The sequence below is a fragment of the Panulirus ornatus genome, chromosome 9, assembly GCF_036320965.1.
Source record: "Panulirus ornatus isolate Po-2019 chromosome 9, ASM3632096v1, whole genome shotgun sequence".
In the NCBI taxonomy this organism is placed as follows: Eukaryota; Metazoa; Arthropoda; class Malacostraca; order Decapoda; family Palinuridae; genus Panulirus; species Panulirus ornatus.
In genome coordinates this window covers 24,777,516-24,789,027 of record NC_092232.1, presented here as the reverse complement: position 1 = coordinate 24,789,027, position 11,512 = coordinate 24,777,516, and the positions used below count along the sequence as shown (strand labels likewise).

Sequence of the window (11,512 nt, the reverse complement as noted above, 5' to 3'; positions counted from 1 at the left end):
AACCACCTCACACCACACATTGTCCTCAAACATCTCATTTCCAGCACATCCATCCTCCTGCGCACAACTCTATCCATAGCCCACGCCTCGCAACCATACAACATTGTTGGAACCACTATTCCTTCAAACATACCCATTTTTGCTTTCCGAGGTAATGTTCTCGACTTCCACACATTCTTCAAGGCCCCCAGGATTTTCGACCCCTCCCCCACCCTATGATCCACTTCCGCTTCCATGGTTCCATCCGCTGCCAGATCCACTCCCAGATATCTAAAACACTTCACTTCCTCCAGTTTTTCTCCATTCAAACTCACCTCCCAATTGACTTGTCCCTCAACCCTACTGTACCTAATAACCTTGCTCTTATTCACATTTACTCTTAACTTTCTTCTTCCACACACTTTTCCAAACTCAGTCACCAGCTTCTGCAGTTTCTCACATGAATCAGCCACCAGCGCTGTATCATCAGCGAACAACAACTGACTCACTTCCCAAGCTCTCTCATCCCCAACAGACTTCATACTTGCCCCTCTTTCCAAAACTCTTGCATTTACCTCCCTAACAACCCCATCCATAAACAAATTAAACAACCATGGAGACATCACACACCCCTGCCGCAAACCTACATTCACTGAGAACCAATCACTTTCCTCTCTTCCTACACGTACACATGCCTTACATCCTCGATAAAAACTTTTCACTGCTTCTAACAACTTTCCTCCCACACCATATATTCTTAATACCTTCCACAGAGCATCTCTATCAACTCTATCATATGCCTTCTCCAGATCCATAAATGCTACATACAAATCCATTTGCTTTTCTAAGTATTTCTCACATACATTCTTCAAAGCAAACACCTGATCCACACATCCTCTACCACTTCTGAAACCACACTGCTCTTCCCCAATCTGATGCTCTGTACATGCCTTCACCCTCTCAATCAATACCCTCCCATATAATTTACCAGGAATACTCAACAAACTTATATATATATATATATATATATATTTTTTTTTTTTTTTTTTTTATACCTCGTCGCTGTCTCCCGCGTTTGCGAGGTAGCGCAAGGAAACAGACGAAAGAAATGGCCCAACCCCCCCCATACACATGTACATACATACGTCCACACACGCAAATATACATACCTACACAGCTTTCCATGGTTTACCCCGGACGCTTCACATGCCTTGATTCAATCCACTGACAGCACGTCAACCCCTGTATACCACATCGCTCCAATTCACTCTATTCCTTGCCCTCCTTTCACCCTCCTGCATGTTCAGGCCCCGATCACACAAAATCCTTTTCACTCCATCTTTCCACCTCCAATTTGGTCTCCCTCTTCTCCTCGTTCCCTCCACCTCCGACACATATATCCTCTTGGTCAATCTTTCCTCACTCATTCTCTCCATGTGCCCAAACCACTTCAAAACACCCTCTTCTGCTCTCTCAACCACGCTCTTTTTATTTCCACACATCTCTCTTACCCTTACGTTACTTACTCGATCAAACCACCTCACACCACACATTGTCCTCAAACATCTCATTTCCAGCACATCCATCCTCCTGCGCACAACTCTATCCATAGCCCACGCCTCGCAACCATACAACATTGTTGGAACCACTATTCCTTCAAACATACCCATTTTTGCTTTCCGAGATAATGTTCTCGACTTCCACACATTTTTCAAGGCTCCCAAAATTTTTGCCCCCTCCCCCACCCTATGATCCACTTCCGCTTCCATGGTTCCATCCGCTGACAGATCCACTCCCAGATATCTAAAACACTTCACTTCCTCCAGTTTTTCTCCACTCAAACTCACCTTCCAATTGACTTGACCCTCACCCCTACTGTACCTAATAACCTTGCTCTTATTCACATTTACTCTTAACTTTCTTCTTCCACACACTTTACCAAACTCAGTCACCAGCTTCTGCAGTTTCTCACATGAATCCGCCACCAGCGCTGTATCATCAGCGAACAACAACTGACTCACTTCCCAAGCTCTCTCATCCCCAACAGACTTCATACTTGCCCCTCTTTCCAAGACTCTTGCATTTACCTCCCTAACAACCCCATCCATAAACAAATTAAACAACCATGGAGACATCACACACCCCTGCCGCAAACCTACATTCACCGAGAACCAATCACTTTCTTCTCTTCCTACACGCACACATGCCTTACATCCTCGATATATATATATATATATATATATATATATATATATATATATATATATATATATATATTTGGGGATAATAGTTGAAGACTACTGTCCACGTAAAATGGGAGGGAGGGGGAAGAAATTTATTTATTTCCAAAAGAAGGAACAGAGGAAGGGGCCAATGAAGTATTTTTCATATTAGGTTTGGGCATCTGTTCATGACGTTGCCTCGCTTGCACGGGAAATAGAAAAATAAATCGAAAGAAAATATATGTAAGATGGAGAACAGTGTACTGTCTCGAACTTGTATGTAAGATAAGACCACACTTCTAAGACGCTGGCGTTATGTAATCATTCTAAGAGAGTTTGGGCCCCTCAAGGGCATTCAGTAAGTTCTATCAAGATAAACACAATGTTGGTTTGACTGGTTTGGCTTCTGTCTATATTGAACACTTTCAACGAACTTTCCATTTCATTTCCATTATTTTGTCTCATACACATATAATAAATCCTGCATGTGTGTGACTACTACTTGTGTGGTATAGGAAGAGATTTTTCTACACTTGTGTTGCCACAGCTTTTAACCTTACATTTATATAAGTACCCTGTGTGTGTGTGTGTGTGTGTGTGCACTGTACCAGAAGGGAGTTTTCCACTCGTGAGAACCCATCTCTTGAACATTCTCTGCTATTTTACAACCGATTAAACTTGCGTGTATTATCAACATTTACCACATCCTCGTTTATTTCATTCATGTGCAGTTGACTATGCCCACCGTAGCGCTTACGTGCAGTCATTCACACAAAGGCACATCGTCCGGTCAAGGTCATAGATTTGAATTTAAAAACAATGGTGGCCCCGCCCACTGTGGCCGTTTGCGTTTGTTTTTAAATCAAGGTTTATTAGATGCATATTGTAATAGCAGCATAGACTCGAGCATAAACGAAATGTGACAGTTAAAAGAAAAATCAATATCTTACCTTCGTAAGTGTAAGTTAGTAATGTGATTACAACGGAAATATCTTTCCTTCGTAAGTTTATTTAAGTTTCTAATGTCATTGGAACGGCAATCGGACACGGTGTGTGTGATATTAACGGACCCAGCATGTCGGGGGTCTCGGCCCACCGAACGCGATCACCGTTGCCCCGCCCCTCAATTTCCTCTTTCGACATCCACAAGAAGTTCTATAGATATAACCTATGGTAATCAATGGGATAAAGTACCATTTATTGTTAAGATAAATGCTTTCCAACAGACTACAACAGAAATAGAGACCTCCGGCATCAGGTTTTCTTGTTTACATTGAGGTCAAACTACTTGTTCAAGGACCCTTTTGCTACCTGGAACCGCTGGCAACCCCCAACAGTAAGAGCAGGACAGGTCAGTGTTCTCTTGACCTCCTCTGGGGTCAGACGTAGGATGCGTACGTTGCAGTCCACCTGAGGCTGGATATATTAGTGACCCACCATGAGAATATTAAAATTCTGTGAACACTTAATAAGAGAATTGTGATTTCTATTACCAATGAAAATATCCAATGAGAGGTCAACATATATAGACATAAATCAGATACGTTAAAAGTGACGCAGATATATTTATGAAAAGGAAAATCCTGCGAATGATTTGTTTGTGAACTTGAACGAATAAGGAAACGGTAAATGGGGAAAAAGAATAGAGTGAAACCTTGGCTCATGTGTTGGTTAGGTCGGAGTGATCATTTGCGCCATGGAAATGCAGCAGCCCCAGGGCTGGGTACCGTCACTCATGGCTTTGCTCATGTCACTCATCTACCAGTGACTCGCGACTTCAAACGGTGAAAAAAATGTGCCAAGTAAGAATGAAGATAAAATTTCAAGAGCATGTAGGATTGTAAACATATAGTGAAAGTTCACACACAAAAAAAACTGGTGAATAATATCGTGGAAAGATTAATGTGTATAGTGCCTGGTGAACAAAATAATGAAATATCGTTCTGTGATTAAGATGAATGGTGAATGATGTAGTAGAAATACTGCAAGATACAACGAGTACAGTGGAAATAGTATGTAAAGTAACAGTAAAGATGAAATTTCAAGATTTTGTGGGATTGGGTGGGATTGGTAATGATATGGTGAAATACTGAAAAGAAAAAAAATAACATGGATAAATGATACAGTTGATATACTGATGTGTATTGTTGTTGAACAAATTATGAAAATGTAACCTGATTGCAGTGAATGATGAGTAATTATAATGAATACTGCAATATTGAATAAAGATAGTGATTGGTGAAATATGTAGTAAAAATTCTGCAACAACCACTACAATGATGGGTGAGCTATATATTAGAAATACAGCATATAACGACTTTAGTGAATGGTGAACACTGTATTGTAAATATTGCAGTATGTAACGACTACAGTGATTGGTGAATTATATAAGTGCTGCAATATATAACAATGATAATGACTGGTGAACAATACATTCAAGTACTGAAATATGTAACCACAGCAGTGACTGGTGAATAATGAGTTGGAAATATTGCATTATAAAATGGCTAGTCAGCCATACGAGGGAAATGTTTCAACATGTAGCGAGTAGTAAACAGGACGGCAGCAACATTAGAACATCCAGTAATTGTAGAAAATGATGAAAATATTTTCATTTTTTGAGTGAATGGTGAATCGTCTGGTGGAGTCGTTGCAACACAAGTAGTGAATAGTATGGTGAAATATTTCAGTTCGGGTATTATTGTGATCTAGTAGGGTCCGGGTACGGAGCCATATATATCTAACTGTGAGGCTGCGGGAACGCAAGGTCGTATTCTCTTTTTACTCTGCTAGTGTGGCGGGTCTACTAACACCAGCGAAAATCACATTCACGGTTCGCTTTAGTTACCAGAAGACGATTCTACCTGCAACAATATATTCAGGCAAGTCAGGTAGCCTTAGGGTTTCTTTGGATAACAGCCTTTCACGTCTTATTGTTAAAACCAGGTTGGACTAGAATTCTGCGTTTGTCTTTATTATCGTATTTATCTTGTGCTTAGGAATAAAATATGAGGCTAAGTAACCAAGTAAATGCCTAACCTGAGGGAAAGTGGACTGTCTGTCGACTCCCGTTGATAGTCCCCTACAAAGATCTTGCGATGAAACTTGCTTGCCATACTGTGGGTAGAGAAGAATTGCTTAATTGCATTGTCACCTACGGAGCAGAGACTTGGGTGATGGGGAGAGACTGCGATATAATCAAGCAGTTATGGGACTGTGGATACCATACCGTGCCGAACTTGATTGCGATAATTCGCTTGGAAATGAATTTTTAGTAACTATTGTTTGGCCTTTATAAAGATTGTTTCCACTATAACGCAAGTGGAAGTAAATATGAAAAAGATATGTGCGACCTACGATATATCCCACGGTTCATCATTTTGATCTATGATAAGGTACAGTAAATGTAGATGAAGAATAAAAGGTTAGGAGATGATGCCCCAGGAGAGTAGAGCTCCCTTTCCATGTCCATACACGAAAAACAACATACACCCACAACATACTCGGTCGCGTGGTAAAACATACACGCGGTCGTGTGCACGGAGAGATACGTGCGCACGAAAACAGACATGTGCGGACCCATACGCGCATGAAAAGACATGCACGTGGAATCATACACGTGCAGATACACACACGAACACATACTCCACAGCACTATACACACCTGCACAGATTCTTGGACGGAAGGAAAACAGTTTGCCGACCTATATTTACGTGAGTAGAGGGAATTTACGCAAGCGGGTCCCCATATATTAAACTTTCCCTTTTTGTTAGATTATAATATCTCATTTACTGTTTTGTACCGTAATTATTTCCATTTCCCATTCGTTTACCGCACGTTACTGCACACCTATCCAATTTCAGGCTCCTCTAATATGTATTTTCTCATTGTTCATCCTAGTTCATCATGTTTTTCTTCTACATTAACGCATTCGATATAGTTCTACGTCTAAGATTACTTGCGAAAGTTGATTCATATGGTACAGACTGGGTCGTATTTTGGCGGTTATGGGACTGGTTGACTGGCTGTAAACAAAGTTATTAATATCAGGTTCAGCCTCTGATAGTTTAATGTAGCAAGTATTGTGCCACAGGGCTTGGGACCGGATCTGTTTCTCATACTTGTTAATGATAATGTGATGCACTGTTAGACATTGAAACATGCGAACTATGCCAAACTGGGAAATAAATACACAACAAAAGGTGAACGGCGCAAATTGCCGTAGTCAAACCGATGCACTGAGCGGGCTTACAAGGAAGTAAATTTCTACGACAGATGTGATAAACTTTGCACTAATCTAAGTGCAAAGTTTATCACATCTGTCGTAGAAACGAGGCAAGTTTTTATGGAGTTCTGTTGAGTTACAAAAGGTAAATGAAGAAAGATACGGATGTAATGATCTTTGGTTACTAAAGGTTTCGCGAATTCAAGTATGATTACTCATGGTTTCGCAAAGCTAGTTATTACCCATGGTTTCGCATAACCTAGTGTTACTAATGGTTTCGCAAAAGGTTTCGCAAAGACTAGTAATAACTTAGACTAGCAGTAAAGAGGGCAAACCACTTTCTTGGATTCTTGGGAAGGGCTCGAATTTAAGTCTAGAGAAATCATCCTCACTGTTTCATTCATAGGTCATCCCCATCTTGAATATTATGTTCTGTTATGGTTAACATACTTGAGAAAAGACAGAATGGAGAGAGTAGTGTCGAAATATGGTGATGATTCTCGAACAAAAGCTATTAAAGCAAACTAAATAATTTAAATCTATTTAGCTTAGGTAAGGTTAAGAGGTGATGTAATACAGATATTCAAAATAAACAGAATATTCGATCGTCTTGATCTTAACTAGCAACTTAATGCTTGATCCGTCTGAAATCACTCGGAGTAAAGTATACAGACTGTGTGTATGCGGCAGTGTAAGTGTGAAGAATAGATTAGAATAGTTACATACTCCGATTTATACAAAAGGTATGAGCACAGCTCCTTAACATTAGCAACAATTTGCGATAAACACAACCCAGACATACTAGTCATTACACATACAAGCAATACAAGCTCTCCATGGTGAAGTGTAAACACCGAACATGTCTCATTGCAACAAACATTTATGCATTAGATAACTCAGTGTGGTGTTTTTACCTGAAATCAGTCGCGACCAGTAGCCAATCATTCTATACTTGATATATATTTTAAGTGGGTAAACACCAAGTTCTTCATACACTATACCAGTGCGTGTGTTTTTGTGAACATAAAACACATTTTTTACAAATTTCATTTGCAATAACTTCAACTCCCTTACAAGATAGTAACCACATATTTCTGATGCACATATAACTGGTAACACCATAGCATTAAATAGTTCAATCTGCATATCACATGGCAAATCAAACTTACGACTTGCACCAATTAGTGAATATACAACTCTCGTAGCCTGTTCTTTTAACTCCCATTCTTCTTTACGACACCTACAATTTTTTTTTTTTTTTTTTTTTTTTTATACTTTGTCGCTGTCTCCCGCGTTTGCGAGGTAACGCAAGGAAACAGACGAAAGAAATGGCCCAACCCCCCCCCCCCCCCCCCCATACACATGTACATACACACGTCCACACACGCAAATATACATACCTACACAGCTTTCCATGGTTTACCCCAGACGCTTCACATGCCTTGATTCAATCCACTGACAGCACGTCAACCCCTGTATACCACATCGCTCCAATTCACTCTATTCCTTGCCCTCCTTTCACCCTCCTGCATGTTCAGGCCCCGATCACACAAAATCTTTTTCACTCCATCTTTCCACCTCCAATTTGGTCTCCCTCTTCTCCTCGTTCCCTCCACCTCCGACACATATATCCTCTTGGTCAATCTTTCCTCACTCATTCTCTCCATGTGCCCAAACCATTTCAAAACACCCTCTTCTGCTCTCTCAACCACGCTCTTTTTATTTCCACACATCTCTCTTACCCTTACGTTACTTACTCGATCAAACCACCTCACACCACACATTGTCCTCAAACATCTCATTTCCAGCACATCCATCCTCCTGCGCACAACTCTATCCATGGCCCACGCCTCGCAACCATACAACATTGTTGGAACCACTATTCCTTCAAACATACCCATTTTTGCTTTCCGAGATAATGTTCTCGACTTCCACCTACAATTGTAATCAAATAATATACCAAGGTACTTGTATTCGCTTCCTACTTCAATGTTCTCCCTACCAATTCTCGGTTAGCTACAGTTTACTTTTAATTTGCAGTCACTTCAGTAGGTATGCAAAGCTGCCAATGCGTGTTTCATCCCCTGCTCACTGTCACAGAATATGATTGTATCATCTGCATACATTAACACAAGCATATTCAGATATGAATTAACCAAATCATCACTGTTATGTATATCATTACAAATGTAATCAAGTTCTTCTCAATATCATTAACATTAAATGCAGAGTAAAGACAACAAACTTTCACCCGGCCTCATCCCCATGCCACATATAAATGTATCAGATATCTGTTAGTTCAACCTTACACAGGATTTAATATTATTGTACGCATTTCTGATTACATTCTACATCTTGCCAGTTCCATTCACCTTGACTAACTTGTACCGTAAACTTTCTTCGCACACCATATCAAATGCTTTCTTGTAGTCTATAAACAATTTCCTCTTTTTTTCCTGCAAAACAGATTGATTACACACATCCAGTGTGAGGTATTCATGCCTAAAGCCAGCCTGTATATCACTGATGATATGCATTACATTAGAGTACTCATTTAGACGTTCATTTAATGCTGAAGTACAGAGTTCCCCCATACAACTGAGGAGTGTAATCCCCTATAATTGTTAGGGTCATGATTGTCACCCTTATTCTTATACAGTGGCACAATAGTGCCAATGAGCCATTCAGTTGGGATAATATCAGCGTCAAGGATCTTGTTAAACAGATTTACGTTTAAGGGGTACGGTAATAGTAACCAACAATTAATATATTCATTCATTATCATATATTTTCTAGGGGGACTTGTTTTTTTCTTTTCTGTTTACTAGTTTTTTTTTTTTCTTTAGTACGAGGTTATTAAGTATAGCTGAGATCTTTACATCGTTGACCTCTTATTCAGTATCTTCATTTCCATTTTCATTGTCATCTTCAATAGAAAGCAATTCAAAATGTTCATAGAAATCATCAAGCGCAATAGGATTTTCACTGATTATCTTAATGTCTTTTATTTTCCAATATGATATCAAGTCTGCTTTTATTTTCTCTTAATTTCCTAATTGAATTGGCTTTCTCTTTACTTTTAACTCAACCTTTTAGTCCTTTTTATATTTTTTGCTCTTACCATCATATTGTAATTTTTCTTATGCAAGTTATGCTTATGCTTAGCTGTGTCAGGTTATGCTTATGTTTAGCTGTACGTTATTCTTTTCTATTCTTCCAACGTTTGCTATTATACCCTTTCAAACGGGCATTATATATATATATATATATATATATATATATATATATATATATATATATATATATATATATATATATATATATATATTCTTTATATTCTTAGATTGTGGGAAAACTTTTGGTGCAAGTTCAGTTATGATTAGTTTCAGTTCCTTGCTTATCTCATCTGCAGACAACTCATCCATTTATATAACCAAATGATTCACATTACAAGCACCAACGTTCATCTCATCGTCACTCTTCCTCCATTCTGCATCTTCCAGGCTTCACACATACATTCCCGTCCACCTAATCATTTGTTGTATTTACACTTGTTAACACTACTATTAAATATCATTTGTGTGTGTGTGCACACCATAGTGAACATCAGAGTATAATGGATCAAAATCTAGGATTTTAAATTCTAAAACATGTTGCATTAACAATGGTGAACGAATGGTATAATATACAGTTGCACTGTAAGTAGCAGTGACTTTTCCAACCCCAAAGTCATCACCCATCTTCTCATTAAGAGATGAACACTTTTTTCTTTTTTACAAACTTCAATAACCTTTTTACCATAAGAATGTCTGTCTTGTGTTAAATCTTGATAAAACCTATTCCCTGAAATACAAAGTTCACCTAAATCAGAGTAAACATCATCAGGAAGTATATAACCATCATTATTGTCATCACCAGTGTCAACACTCCCATATAACACGTCTGTCATGGTGTGTGTGTGTGTGTGTGTACCGGTTTGTTTACGTCGGAAACGTGTATACACAGCCGGGTATATAGAAACTAGATCAGTGTAACATGAGAACGTTGCCTTGTATAGACTTTCACTGGCTCAGTGACATTATCTATGGTATCACGTCTTTACCAATAAGAAATCACATCGGTATATATATATATATATATATATATATATATATATATATATATATATATATATATATATATATATATATCGTAGAGACTGAGAAAGAAGTCTCTCTTCAGTGAATGAAGAGTGCAGTTATAATTGCCGGCGTTTTTGATAAAAGTTAAGAAGATATCGGTGAGTAAATAGGACATCGACATCCTGACAGATCCAGAGGGAAAGTTTCACCCCACATAAAGCAGCTGGCCTCACCCATGGGCGTGAACTTCCGTGGGCGTGATGACCTAGCCCCAACCGCTCATCTATCCGGCTCTCAACTACCTGTATCCGGCCCCGGATTATCCTCAGATGAAACAGAGGGATGGGTTAGCCCACCATCGCTACAGAGGCTGGCAGAAATAGAAGGCTTCAACACTACTAGACTTGCTAGGGGAACTTCGGGATCTGTATTTGCCAGGTAAGCTTCAAGGCTTCTCATCGCCAGCTGAGCTTCAAGACGTCATCGTCAGGTGAGCTTCAGTACCTGACACCACCAGGTACGTTTTACGTCCTGTCTTCTCTAACTGAGCATCGACCTCTTTCCTGTCCCCTGCCATCGAAGTAAAATCCCATCGCCCTACACTAGAGCCCCGAGTGCCCAGGCATTTTTTTTTTTCCTGAGATTTTAAGCCAACAGGTAAATCTTTCCGTTGGTGAAGTGTTCGGCTTCAGTATTTCACTTCCCAACCCCCATATAAACGCCACCTGCCCATGAGTATGTTTAGAGATCCCTAGAGTAAAGGTTCGTAACCACAGACATAGTCCTTTACCCCCGTAGAACATCCTGTAACCCCGGGTGTAACCTCCCGCCCATCTTCCCCCTGAAACAATAAGGTTCCTGCGCCCCGGTCGAGGCGCTCCGCCCGCCACCGTGACCTTACCTCACTAAGACGATGTCATAACAGGAAGTCATAACACGAACAGCAGGTCAGCAGATATTGTTG

At 39.7% G+C, this 11,512-nt stretch overlaps 1 protein-coding gene across 2 annotated transcripts in view; it reads left to right on the top strand.

Moving 5' to 3' along the window:
* The window catches only part of GrlHz (Gustatory receptor-like Holozoa), a 252,373-nt gene that overhangs the window by 48,987 nt on the left and 191,874 nt on the right, over positions 1 to 11,512 (top strand). The window contains exon 1 of one of the 2 annotated variants that reach the window (XM_071664868.1): positions 10,639 to 10,986. The exons of the other annotated variant lie outside the window; for it this stretch is intronic. The gene's annotated coding sequence lies outside the window, so the exon portion shown is untranslated. Of the gene's footprint in view, positions 1 to 10,638; positions 10,987 to 11,512 lie in introns of those variants that run through there. 2 annotated transcript variants of the gene reach the window in all.